This window comes from Lygodium microphyllum, chromosome 12 (genome assembly GCF_053477565.2).
Source record: "Lygodium microphyllum isolate KBCC chromosome 12, Lygodium_microphyllum_v1.1.10, whole genome shotgun sequence".
Classification (NCBI taxonomy): domain Eukaryota; kingdom Viridiplantae; phylum Streptophyta; class Polypodiopsida; order Schizaeales; family Lygodiaceae; genus Lygodium; species Lygodium microphyllum.
The window spans coordinates 63,044,258-63,058,946 of NC_141146.1; positions in this window are offsets into that span (position 1 = coordinate 63,044,258).

Below are 14,689 nucleotides of genomic sequence, written 5' to 3' on the forward strand. Positions count from 1 at the left end.
ATGCACCCTGGTCCATTGCCACTTGGATTCGTCTAAGAGGTCCTGGAGTGGTTTCAAGTTTGCTGCTAGATTGTAAACTAGCTTGTCTGTTAAGTATTCTAGAATCTCCTGGAGTTCTCTTTTGTTGTTTGTCACTTGGAAGGCGATGGGCTTAGGTCTCCCACGAAGGGTTCCTGCCATCATACAAACTGGTACGAAGGGCGTGTCATTAGACTTGCCCATCATCTTGATGGCTTGCTCATATGCCTCTTGATCCGAGAACGGCAGGTCGATTGTAACAAGGACATGCATCCAATCTCGCTCATCCTCTGGGCATGGGATATACTTGGTCAAGGGCCCATAAGACTTCTTGACTTGAGTGTTACTTTTGAGCATCGCAGAGATGGCATCCAAGTCGACTGGTGAGGTCTTTCAAGTGTCCATCTCTACCCTCACAGCTTCCGTTCTATTGCCTAGGAAGATCAAGCCGTTACCCCAATCTTCGATAACTCTGGCATTGTGCATCCAGGGTCGGCCTAATAGGATATCGTAGTCCTCTCCCTTCATGACTATAAAGTCGACAGAAAATTGGACACTTGTGATTTTCACTGACTAGTTTTTAAGTATCCCAAATGGCTTCACTCTCATGCCGTTTTCTAATGTGACATTAAACCGAGCAGTCTCAACAAGTGGTTTTCCCCAAGGTTGAAGTACTATGTGGCTCAGCACACTAACCCCAACTCCCATGTTTACGATCCCCTTTCTCGTCATGTCGCCTAGGGCTAGGATCGGTAATATTGCATGTATCTCGGTGCCTTCCTAGAAAAAGCATTAACGTGGAAGGATTTTGGCACAGAGTGCAGCGTTAGACTCGGTATTTGTGTTTCTATAGAACATCATGGTTGTGCATATCAGTAGCTTGTTCTCGTGACCCCTCAACCCACTGCTTCAGGTCTCGCTAGAGGGTGGGATGCTGCCTAAGCAGATCTCCCAGGCTTAACGTCATAGGGGTGGTCACTAATGTGGTAAGGAGGTCGTTAGCTACTCGTCTCTCTCCCAAACCGGATTGTCCTGGCCAATGGACGTTGACTGATTTGTGGTCCTGCAACATCAAGGCTTGGCCTAAGCGGTGCTGATTGTGGTGCAGTCGCATCTCTTGACTTTGGTCGAGGGGGTGAGACTGGCGTGCTTATGCTGGGGAGATCATCGATCTTGTCCTCTAGGATGGGCTCAGCGTCCCTTAAGTGCTCTTGGGCCTCTTTCACCCAGTCCTTTACTTTCTCTATGGCCTCTAGCTGGCACTTCGGATGCGAGTATGGGCCTCTTTCACCCAGTCCTTTACTTTCTCTATGGCCTCTAGCTAGTGCTTTGGATGCGAGTATTCCCCTACCTTGGCACTTCCCTTTTCGGCTATCTTAGGGGCTAAAGTTTCTGCCTCTGTGTTTGTGACCTTCTTTCCAATAGGCAGAGTTGTAGCACTCTCAGTTTTCAGTGCAATCTTAGCTTCTGACCTCTTCTTTCTTTGCCTGCGGCTCTTCTTCCCTATCGAGGCTGCATCGAGGTTGCTAGGTCTTGGCAGTGATATGCCAGCCTGCTTCGTCTGGGCATGGGTCATGACCCGCAATGGGATAGGTGTGGCCTCACCATCAAGTTTCTCGACACCAAACAGCCCCAATGGGATAGATGGTACATTGGCTGAACTTAAAGAAGGTTTTCACTTTGGGAAATCGACGAAGAGATGGGTGATTCCGCACTCAGTGCACCTTAGGTCAGCTTTGTCTTTGTTTTGCTGCTCCCTCTCAGGGCAACGTGATGAGACATGACCTGGGTGACCACAAGTCCAACAGATGATTGGATCCCGCGTCTGCCCTCCTAGGCCTCTACCTCGTCCTCTCCCTAACGTCATCATCGGTACTAGTCAATATTCCATAAGGACCGTGTTGCCCTTGTCGTCGTGAGAGACATAAGGATATAAGTAACTCTCTTCCTCATTTGGCTCTTCCACGTAGTGGACTGGAGCTACTCGGTGGATGGGTCACGTAGGGACCAAGCGGTCTAGGTATGCCTATAGGGTTTATGTCCATCCTAGGAACAGCCGACTTAATGTCGTTAAGCATAGGAAGGGCCAATGGGGCTCCCCTTCCAAAGAGTGGTTGGGCCTGTTTGCTAGGTAAGGCTGGCCATATGGTTGCAAGTACGGAAGTCTTCTCGGCAATTTGCAATGAGCGATGTCATGACCGAACCTACCGTAGTTAGCACAAGGTCTCGTCCTAGGGTCTTGACACTCGGCTGGCATGTGGTTTCTGCCACAATACACGCATTGGATGTGTGGGCGCGTTGGTTGTCTCAACATGTCTTGCAACTTGGCTATCTCCATCTTGACATTAGCAAAGTCTTGGTTTGTCTCGGTAGATTTTCCCTTATCTTGGGGCGATGGGCCTGATCGTTCACTAGAGGCTGATGCTTAAGCTCCTAGAGCTCTGCTCTTTCAGTTGATCGTCAACCCTGATGGCTTCCTCAAAAATGTGAGAAATGCGGGATCTAGAGCATGGCAAAAGCAGAAGCTATGGAGGATGGAAGGAGAAGTGTGGACTCATGATGGAAAAGACACTGTTTGTTACACAAGTGAATTAGGTTCCAAGATTGAGACTTGGACTCATAAACACAGTCTTGTATATGTGGACAATGACATTGACACTTCACTGAAAAGAAAAGAGTACTATCATTGCATTTAGAAAAGTAAGCAAGTACAATGCTTTATAGGAAAGTAGGAAACTGCAGTAGGCACCATTGTGCATATGGGATAAGTTAGCCTGCATATCCTTGACCCTAAAGCTCCATACAAAGAGGCTGTTTAGTGAGTGTGATTGCTGATTCTCAACACCCCTCCTCAATCACAACTAGAAAGGCACAAAGTGTGTAGAGGCTGTAATGAGAACCACCTGCAAAGTGTGGGCACACCACAAACATGGTAGACACCAGAGGCTGTTACAGAAAAGGCTAAGTGTGGGCACCAAAACATGATGGATATCTAGAGGTTGTAATAGGGGCCTCACAAAGTGTACAGGGACTGTAATGCCAAGTTACATAAGGAGTTTACAAAGCTTATGGCAGGAAGCATTAGGGCAAGGAAATACAAGGCTTTTAAAACAGTCTATCAGAGTTATGAGAGTAGAAGGACTGATGAGTCTTGTCCTTCCGATCCTGGTGGTCTTCATCTTCATCTTCTTCTTCCTTTGCTCCATTTTCTTCTTCTTCTTTGACTGCGACTAGATAGGCCTTTTGGGATCTCTTTCTTGCGTGGTAGAACTTCTCGGTGTGTCCGGTCCTTTTGCAGAAGTCACAGAAGAGCTGATCCTTCTTGCCTTTGTACCTGTTGCCAACATATAATGCATGCTCATCTCTAGAGGTACTTGGTTCTTCCTTAGTTTTTAGCTTCTTTTCCTCTTCTAACACTGATGCTTGGATATCAACAAGTTCAGGATTTGGCATGTTGATTAAAGTTATTGATACATTATTATATTCAAGAGGCAAACTCTTAAGTAGAACACTGATGCAAACATCTTCATCCATTTTAATGTTGATTCCTGCAAGTTGGGTTAGGAGTCCTTCCATGTAATTGAGATGTGTGGCAAGTGATGTGCTGGACTTCATTTCAAGCCTGAATAACTCAATCAGGAGACCATACTTTGATGATTTAGATTGTGCACCAAACAGGGTGTCAAGTCTCTTCCATGTATCCTGTGAGGTCTCACAGTTATCCACATGGTGGATATAAATGTCGTCTAGCTCCAATTTGATAATGGCCTGGGCTCTGTCATCATTCTTTTGCCAAGTAGTTGCAAAGTCCGCGTCCCGAGGTTTCTTCTCTTTGCCATTTGTGATGGCCCAGAGACCCTTTTTCATCAAGATGAGCTTGATGTGGGTTTGCCAGGTGTGAAACCCGATTCCTTTGAATCAAGCATTTGGAGAGTCTTTTCCCATGTTGAGGTTGCAAGATCAGTAGCAAATCAACACCAGAATTCTGAGATTTTATCAGTAGAAGAGCATAATGCAGTGTCAAGAGACACAGTTAGTGACAGTGTGAAAACACACTATGTCAGTGTTGATGTCGAGCTTGATTCTTGATTCTTCTTATTCGGGATCGTTCGATCGTTCTTCAATCTTCTCAGGTCCTTCCCCTCCTTGATTTGATGCTAGGTCAATGGATTAGAGTGACAGAGACTTGGGTTGAGTGTTAGGAGAAAGAAAAACTGAGAAAAAAAAGCTTGAGAAATTTTGGCTATGGTGGAATTAGGGTTTCCGAGACAGGGGCCTGGTTTTTTCAACATTGCAGGAGCTATACTTGATCATTTTCAAAAGTTTTTACATACCTAGGAAGCTGACTTCATGGGCTATCAAAGCCCCATGATAATCCTCAAGATCGCTGGCTGTATGAAGTACGCAGAGGGCGCGAACAGATTCAACGCAGTTTAGGACAGTTTTGCGCGATTTCCACAATGCTGGGGTCAGGGCGCAGCAATGTCATCAATTCACGTGCCAGGATGAAGCGCCTTGAGTAGAAGAACAACTCCCTAGAAGAAATCAAGAGCTGAAATGGCTTGATTGAGGAGTTATTGAAGCTCCAAGTAAGGTAGGTCCTGTCTGGCTATGGCAGACACAGAGCAGAGATTGAGAATTTTCACAATGCTGAGCTCCAGATAGTCTAATGTCCTAGATTGATGTGATATAGGGAAGCTTTGTGAGTTGGAGAATACTTTTCTAGAAGGAAGCTCCAAGAGATTTGACTTGTGGAGTGAGATATAAGCAGCTCAATCTGACAGGGTGCTGCTGGCTATGGCTGCCATGGAAGCTTCAGTGAGAGTAGAGTTGGGAGATAAAGTCATGAGCTGACATTGAGCTAGATTGAGGTTGAGAGGAATCAAGAGAGGCTGGAGAAGCAATGCCATGCCCAATTGGGCTTTGATACCATGTGAGAAATGCGGGATCTAGAGCATGGCAAAAGCAGAAGCTATGGAGGATGGAAGGAGAAGTGTGGAATCATGATGGAAAAGACACTGTTTGTTACACAAGTGAATTAGGTTCCAAGATTGAGACTTGGACTCATAAACACAGTCTTGTGTATGTGGACAATGACATTGACACTTCATTGAAAAGAAAAGAGTACTATCATTGCATTTAGAAAAGGAAGCAAGTACAATGCTTTATAGGAAAGTAGGAAACTGCAGTAGGCACCATTGTGCATATGGGATAAGTTAGCCTGCATATCCTTGACCTTGAAGCTCCATACAAAGAGGCTGTTTAGTGAGTGTGATTGCTGATTCTCAACAAAAAACCCTAGCTAGCATGTCTTGCTGCAAGCTTGAGTTGCCTGCTAAAGCCTTATACAGTTCCTCGTTTCGAATTCCGCTGACAAATACCGTTGAAATTGCTCTTTCAGTCGATCATTCACCCATAGGGATTCTCTTGAAGAGACTCCTCACGTGGGCTACGTAATCGCGAATGTCCTCCTTCTCTTTCTACTTGACATTCATCAGTCATATTAGCAGATTATCAAAGTATCCAGGTTCGACAAATCTCTTGATGAAGAGATTATTGAGGCCATTGAAGTTGGCTCATTTTGCAGTATCTAAGCTTGTATACCAAGTCCTACTCTTGTCACCTAAGTAGAGCCTAAACACTTGAGAGGGCTAAGTCAGGTTGCTGAGGCCGTTGGCTTCCCAAACTCGCTCGAACTGCTCTACAAAGCTGTATGGATTGTTGTGGGGTTGGTACTTGTCGTGACTATTGGGATTTTAGACTGGCTCTTTTAGAGCCTTGGGTTGCTCCTAATCCTGCCAGCAGTGATGTCACCAATGCTGTGGCACTTTGCTCTGCTACGGTGTTGTCTAGCAGTCGCTTCATGAGAATCTCACTCAGCGTTAAGTCTCCTTCTAGGGCTCTCTCATGATCCGTTTGGTTTCTGTCGGCTAAATTCAACACCCGCTGTACCTCACGCAACTCCGTGCTTTGCCTTGGGCTCCTAGCCTGTTGGTCTCTATTGTATTCGACTATGCTTTGCAATGCCTTGTGGACTAGCTTTCTCTCTTCTTCTAAGTCTGCGATGATAGCATCTGTTGTCCTATCGCGGTGTTCATATTGAGCGTGCACATCGTAGCTACTGACCAGTTTGCCGAATAGCCTCTGGGAAGATGCCTAAGTTGAGTTCCTCATTAGACCTGCGGTCTAAGCTTTCTTCTGCTATAGTCGAGTTCTCGTGCTCTACCAAGCTATTGATCAGGTTGAGTAGGTTTGTCAAATCCACTTCCTTGGCGCCGCTTGCTTGGTCCTACTCCGCATGTTGATGGTTTGTCTACGTCCTTGGGTCCTCTCCTATTGGTGGGTTCCTTGAGTAGTTTATTTGAGTGAGTTCTTTGACTTATTAAATGCGCTCCTCAATTTATCTCCACTCAGTGTGTGTGTCTTTTCTAGTGCACTTGTGCTCAATCAGGCTTTCAAGTTTCCTTAAGTGTACTTCAAGTGAGGAAATTCAAGGTGGGTGCAACAAACAATCTCTAGGCGTCTTACGCACCCTCACTTCGTTTTGGGCTTGATAGGCTTTGTCGATCAATTCTCTGGCCGTCTTGATGGGATTTAGGGTTTTTCTGTTACATTGTCTTGCTCGCTTTTTGTTCCAATCAGGGTTTTATGGCTCAGTCGGTTGCCTCTAGGTCTCTAGGTCTTGCAATAGCCTACTCAAGCAGCTAAGCAATTGTACCTTACGATTTTGTCTATTCCGTGCACCAGAATCAAGTTCTGAGTGTCACGAGGACTTGCAATAGTTTGCGCTACTGAGCTCTAGTAGGGTCAAGTCAAATTTTTGAAAATTTGAGACAAATTCACACTCGGCCCAACTTGTCCAAATTGCATGGGGGCCGAGGGCCGAATGGACGACTTGGACAAGGTGGACTTGGACGGGGGTCGAGGTGTTGACTAGGATAAGCCAAAAAGGTCCACTCGGACAGGCTGAGGCACACGGACTGACGGCTGAATTAGGTTTGTCCAAAGGCCGAGTTTTGTGTGGGCTAAGGGCCGAATTGGGTCACTTGGATGAGCCAAGCGGTGGGCGTCCGAGTCGAGTGGGCCGAGTTGGTCAATGGGGCCAAGTAGACTTTGGACCGAGAGCCGATTAGGGTTTTCGGGTCTAGTCGGCCGAACGGCAAGGGCCAAGGGCTGAGTCTGGGACTCGGCCCAGAAACGGCTGCTCAAACAGGCCGAACGCGGCGTGATGAATGCAGTGTGACAACGATTTTGATCAAATCTCACGATTTAGACAATCACTCCAAGCATAAAATTCTAGATCCTAACTAGGGTGCCAAGGGAAGTGATTGGTATACCTGAGGCGAGCGGTAGGATCTCTGATGACGAAATCAAATGGAATCTTTGCGGGAGATCTCTCTCTCTCTCTCACTGCAATGGTTGCAAATGAGCTCTCCCTTGGCCTCTTGGCTCTTAAACCCCTTCGCGGGTAAGGCTTTGACACTCCCAAGCACTCACTTTGCCGACATTAAGAATCCCAAGCAAGCTTTTTGCCATTTTTTGCATGATTTATGCCCTGTTTTGCTCTGTTTTGGAACGATAAACCCTACCCTTTCCTGATTTGATTTCCTAATCCTATCCTATGCTAAATGCAACAAGAATCAAAAGTAACAAACTTAAATGATTTCTCCATGTTTTTCAATAATCAAACAAACAAACAAACCCAAAATAATTACTTGTTTCGAAGATCAAAAAACCCAAACTTCCTACCTATCTCAAGCTCCGTTTCGGGGATGAATCCCTTGCTTCGATACTCGATATGAGGCGTGCAAGCGCTCAAGCTTGAATCCGTTTGTCCCGACAACGAAACCAAAATGTGGGAGCTTTTGCTCATCCACCAAGACCCACGGACCACTTATTATTTCAAGTGTTTCAAGCAAGCTCTAATGGCTATCTCTCACCTAGTCGACGTGCCGTCGATCCTACGAGTGTAGTGAGCTTACCTTGATGCCGATATGAGTTGCCTCCTCTCTCCCACACACCAGTGGCTCCATGATCCTAGATGCTAGCTTGAGCATCCTCAAGCCTCCTCCATCTCCAAGCTCCATCCACCATAGCCGCACACGCGAGAAAAGAGGAGAGAAGAGAAGAGAAGAAGAGGAGAGGAGATGGTGAAGAGCTTCACCCTCTTGATCCCTCACTCCCACACACTCACTCCCTCACCCTCTCACACTCCCTCTCTCAAGAGCACACACCAGCAAGGAGAAGAGAAGAAGAGAACTCTTCTTAGCCACAACTAAAGAATGAGCTTCCATTCACTTTTTAAACTTTATATACAAGTTCTAAAATCCCATGGGCACCCATCCCTTTTTTTTACATGACCGGCCGTTGTGACAAGGTCCTTTCCCTATTTTCTCTTCTAGCCTTATGTCTCTAGTCTACACCAGTCTAATATTTAACACTTGACACAGGAGGGAGCCTGGTGCTCTTTTACACAAGTTTTTGGAGTTTTTTAGGTGCCTTTCATTTAAAATTACGCTTTTGGTCCCAGCTTAGCTTTAGAGGCTGCCTTCATATCTTTGCTCTTTTTTCATCATTTTTTCACTTTTTCATTCATTTTTTCACCTTCTTGACTTAGGGTTAACACTTCCCCTTGTGTATATGATGTGTGTGTTGGTGCAACAGCTCAAGCAAGTTCCCCCACCATGTGATCCTTGACTTGGTATCAGAACATCGCTATTAAGAGAGGTTGGTTTTGAAGGTTGAAGTGAAGAAGAAGAAGAAGAAACAGGGATTTGAGAAAGCAAGCGACGAGTAACAATCTCTCCCATTCTTCCACTCTTTCTCTTGGATAGTTCCTATGGAGGCACCGGAAGCAAGGCACAACGAAAACCTCAGATTGCTGTGAGTAGCAGCTCAAGCAAGTTCCCCCACCTCGTGGTTCTTGACATGGTATCAGAACATCGCCATTGAGAGAGGCTGGTTTTGAAGGCTAAAGTGAAGAAAAAGAAGTATGGATTCAAGCAGGCAAGCGATGGATAAAAATATGTGAGATTTGGTGTGCGAGCAGAACACTATATATTTTGCATATACACCCTATGAGGCTTTCCTGCAACTTTTTTGACCATCTCTAAGGCTGTTTTGAGCCTCATTTTAGACTTGCAATGTTGTGGACATAAGTTTCAGGGCATACTATAATTTCAACAGTGTTGATCAAAAGTAGGTGCATAGGTTACATATTTCAAATCTATAAGTTTTGAGGTGTTTGCCATAAGAAAATATAAGTTTTGTCTACAAATAGGTTGTAGATTACATGTACTATTGAGTAGTCAGTGAAAAAGGATCCTTGGTGTATTGTTGTGTACTTGTTGTGAAATGTGACAGAAGACTTGCTTGTTATTTTGTATTATTTTTATGATAATGGTAGAGAACAATGAAAACTCCATCATTGAGAAGCTACATAAGAACAACTACCCATCATGGAAATTTCGTGTGATGAACTTCCTTATTGGAAAAGGCCTTTACAAGTTCATTTTGGGTAAAGAAAACAAGCTAAAGCTGAGTAACCCTCCAGATGAATTAAATGCATGAAAAGAATGGAATAAATTTGCAGTCACTATGTTGGGATATATAAAAAAAGCAAAAACTTTACATGTAGCTTTGGCAAATTTTGAGAACATATTTTCAATAAATACAAAGACACGAAAGATTCATCTCAAGCAAGAGTTGAATATTTTGAAGAAAGGAAAAATGTCTATCAATGAGTATGTTTTGAAGGTGAGGAGCATTGCAAATGCTTTGGCAGTAACAATTGATGCAATGCTTGATGATGATGATTTGATTTCATCTACTTTGGGTGGCGTTAATAACAAAAAGACATGGAAATCATTGTTATCTTTATATATGTACACAATCCATTTCGAGATTTTGATGAGTTGGTCTCTCTCATGATCACTAAAGAGATTAACATATAGGGTGAATCATCTAAAAGAAGTGATGAACAAGTCCAAGCTTTTTACTCAAGTTCAGGAAGGGGATGTGGTTGATTCTCTTCAAGAGGATGTTTGGTATGGGACATATTGATGATAATTAGCAAAATATGTTAAATTAGAAAATTGGTGAAATGCAGGTTTCGGGAGGCCATGGAAACTTTAGAGATAGGGGAAGCTTTAGAGAAAGAGATAGATGATAGAACGGAGGTTCTGGAAATTTTGGTATTGTTTATCATTATTGTGGCAAAATAGGTCATATTGCAACCCATTGCTATGCTAAGAAGGGTGATATTCGTAGTGGTAAATTGAAACAAGAAAACTATGCATCATCTTCACAAAGAATGAAGACAAAAATGAATGTTTGTTTGTTATGAAATATATGATGAATGTTGGTACGTGAGAGGGGATACATGATGATGTATGGTATGTCAATTCAAGTGCATCTAATCATATAATCAATCATACTGAATGGTTTGGAGAGATGCAATATTTACAAAATCTAGGTTATGTATAGATGGGTGATGATTCATGTCACCCAATTTTACACATTAGAAAGGTTCCCTTGTCCTTGCATGTTAGCTAGACAAAGAATCTATCATATGTATTACATGTGTGATAAATCACAAAGAATTTAGTATCTGTTGGCCAAATGGTAAAGCAAGGGTTGCAGGTTCGATTTAATGCAAAAGGTTGTTTTATAAAAGACTTTAATGATAAGTGTAGGTTGGTTGCAAAAGGAAGTAGAGTTGGCCACATGTTCACCTTTACAGATGTTGGATTTCCTACTATGAATGATACCATGTATGCTAAAGGTAAAGGAGTGGTTGTAGACATTGAAATATGACATACGCATATTTGACATGCAAATGTGAAAAGACTAAAATTAATATAGTCCAAAGGATTGGTTACATGGTTGCTTGCTTTAGAGTTGCAGAATTTTATGAAGTGTTTGAAGCATATTAGTTTGGTAAGCAAGCAAGACAACCTTTTTTTGCATGATAGAGATATGAGCATAAACATACTTGACATTGTACATACATATGTTTGGAGGCCTACACAGAACTTTTCTCTTAGTGGTAGCAAATATTTTGTTACCTTTATTGATGATTGTTCAAGGAAGTGGTGGGTATACTTCGTGAAGGAAAATAATGATGTATTTGAGCACTTCAAAAATTTCAAGGCTACTATTGAAACAAAAATAGGCTTAAAAGTTAAGTGCTTGAGATCAGATGGAGGGGAAGAGTACATTTCTAATGAATTTAGTGACTTCTTGAGGTCTCGTGGGATAAAGGGACAGTTTACTTGTAGATATATTCCATAGCAAAATGGGGTTTCAAAAAGAAAAAATAGATATATTGCAGAAGTTGCACAGGCATTGATGGTTGAAAAGAATATGCCAAAATATTTTTGGTCTGAAGCTATTAATACTACTGACTATATTATAAATAGAACTCCCATAGCTGTAGTTCATGGGATGACCCCCGAAGAATGCTTTATAGGCAAAAAGTCCGATGTGTCACACTTGAAAGTGTTTGGTTGTATTGTATATGTTCATATGCGAGATGAGCTATGAAAGAAACTTGATCCAAAGGTTGAAAATGTATTTTTTATTAGATACTCTTTAGAGTGGAAAGGGTATCATTGTTATAACCTTATTGCAGGTGAGTTTAGAATGAGTAGGGATGTTATTTTTTATGAGATGAGCAATTGGTATGGATCTAGTGGTGATACATTGGATGATGATGATGATGATGATCATGATAGTTATGTGTAGAAAAAAAATCAAGAATCATGAAGCCTTAGTGGACTAGAAACACCATATGGTGCTACATCTATATAATCCTTGGTCTAGGAGACTAAGAAGTAGCCCCATATCTTTAGGTCCATTTACAAATATTGTAGGTAAAGACAAAGAGAAAAAGAAAGTGTTGGATGGTAATGATGTATCTACTAGTCATTTGAAATTTGATGGAGATTCTAGTGGTTTAGAGAGTTTGGATTATGAGCTTGGTATTCCTTTAGTCAAGACACCAGGCGTACAGAGAGCACATGGTAATGTAAAGGCTCCACTGAGTGATCTAGTGATATGCAGGTCTAGCAGGGTCAAATATCCTATTAAAAGATTTGGTTTTAAAGATTATGCAACTCACCATTATGCTTATATGGTAAATATGGTTAAGGATATTGAGCACACTTATTTTGAGGATGTGTTGATTATGCTCATTAGGATGCAACAATAGATGAGGAGATCGCTACATTAGAAGCTAATAAGACTTGGGATCTGGTACCATTACCTAAGGGTAAGAAAGCTATTGGCTATAAGTGGATTTATAAAAGTAAGTATAATGTAGATGGTTCTATTAGTAGGTATAAGGCTGGGCTAGTTGCAAAAGGCTATGCTCAAATATAGGGTATAGATTATGAAGAGACATTCAGTCCAATTGCTAGGATGACAATTATTAGATGTGTGATTGCTTTGGCAATAGTCAAATGTGTCAAGATTATGGGAGAGAAGGAAGGAGCCTCACTTGTATCTTTCTTGCTTGCACAATGGGGGAATACACACAAAGGTGGAGGCTGAAAACAGTTTTCCTCTTCTTAGTTGTGTAAGCCAAAAAGAAGTCACGTACATAGAAATAGAAGAACCCTATATATGGGTCTCAAACCAAACTCAACTAAGGTGGCATACTAACTGACCAACGAACTAGAGTAGATAAGGATAGCTGTCATCTAGCTATTATTCATGGGTGGTGTACCAACCGCATCTGCAAATTGACAAGTCGGTGACATAAATACACAACGGTCACCCTGGCGTATCACGAGTGGAGCTCGATATCTCAACAGAAGGTTGGAGGCTACATCAAATGGATGCCAAGAAAAAATGCATTGTTGCAAGAAGATATGTATATGGAGTAGTTAGCAGATTATGAGGATTTAAGAGCATTCCACATATGTGTGCGAGAAGAAGGTGCTCTATGGGTTGAAGCAAGCACCTAGAGCATGGTTTGACAAGTTTGAAGAGCATCTTATCAACATTGGCTTTTATATTTCTAATGTTGACTACTCACTTTATGTGATAAAGGGAGATATAGGCTAGGTCATCATAGTCATCTATGTGGATAACTTGATTATTATAGGTGACAGTTGACAGTAGGATTGATGAAGTTACTGAGTTTTTGAAAAGGAAGTTTGAGATGAAGGAATTGGGTGAGCTAAAGTACTTTCTTAGTATTGAGGTGATCAAATGTAATGATGGTATATGGTTGTCCCAAAGGCAATATGGCTTAGATATATTGTGCAAGTATGGTATGATAGCATGTAGACCTCTTTTAGTGCCATTGGAGCAAAATGTGAAATTGAGTGTTGATGTTGGGGATGAGATAGAATACCCTAGTATGTTTAGGAGGATAGTAGGGAGTTTGATTTATATAACTATCACAAGGAGAGATTTGACTTATGCTATTGGCCTTGTTAGTAAGTTTATACAAATGCCTTGAAAGCCTCATTTGGATGCAATTAGATGCATATTGAGGTATGTAAAGTCCAGTTTCCATTATGGACTTTTGTATGAGGTAGGTACGGATATACATGAATTTAGATACACAGATGCAGATTGGGCTGGTAGTATGTCTGACAGAAGATCTACTAGCAAATTCATATTTTCCCTTGGTAGTGCAGCAATTATATGGAGCAAAAAAAAGCAAGCTACAGTTGCTTTATCAAGTACATAGGCTGAGCATAGAGGTGCTGCTATGGCAACGTGTGAGGTGATATGGCTACAAAAGTTATTGGGTGATTTGGATATGTAAAGAGATAGTCCAGTTATCATTCACTATGACAATATGAGTAGCATATAGCTAGCTAGGAACCCAGTGTTCCATGCTAGGACAAAATACTTTGAGGTGCATTACCACTTTGTGAGAGAGAAGGTACTTGCACTAGAGATTGAATTGATATATGTCAGCACACATGATCACGTAGCTGACCTTTTCACAAAGGCATTGTGTACTTACTTGGATTTGCAAAGATATAGCTAAGCTTGAGGGAAAGTGTTGAGATGGCAAGCTCAACATGTACGTACATTGATGATAGACTGCCTAGCTAGATGGATCGACACATCTATAGTTAGTATATCGATGGTCATTATGATCCTCACATGGCCACTGATTTATCACTTATTATATTTAGTTTGTTGCACCTACCTATAGCTAGCATAGTTATAGTGATGGTGAATTAGTATAGTCAATTATGCATTGTCTGACTTAATAGACCACTTTTCTTTATGTTGCATCTTATCTATACTTTGTGTACATTGTATTCTGGGTGGAAAAAGAAGAAAAAAGTAGCAAGAAAACGTTTTGGCCTCCATCTCTCTTCTTTGTTCTTGAGTGAGCTTCCTCTTATGTATATGGTGTGTGTTTGGCACAACAACTCAAGCAAGTCCCCCTACCATGTGACTCTTGACAGATGGAAACACAATTCCAAAGTGATGTGTGTCTCCAAGAGTGAGAGGTTCATTTCAACAAGATCATTAATCTTAGAAGTAAAATCTTGCAATGTCTAGTTTTGTGAAAATAGATGATAGTACATGCCATCCTATAGCTCATGTTGGAAGTGCCCCATTATCTATGCAACATGGAAAAGTCGTCTTTGGCTGATGTGTTGGATGTGTCTAACATTACAAAGAATTTGCTTTCTAT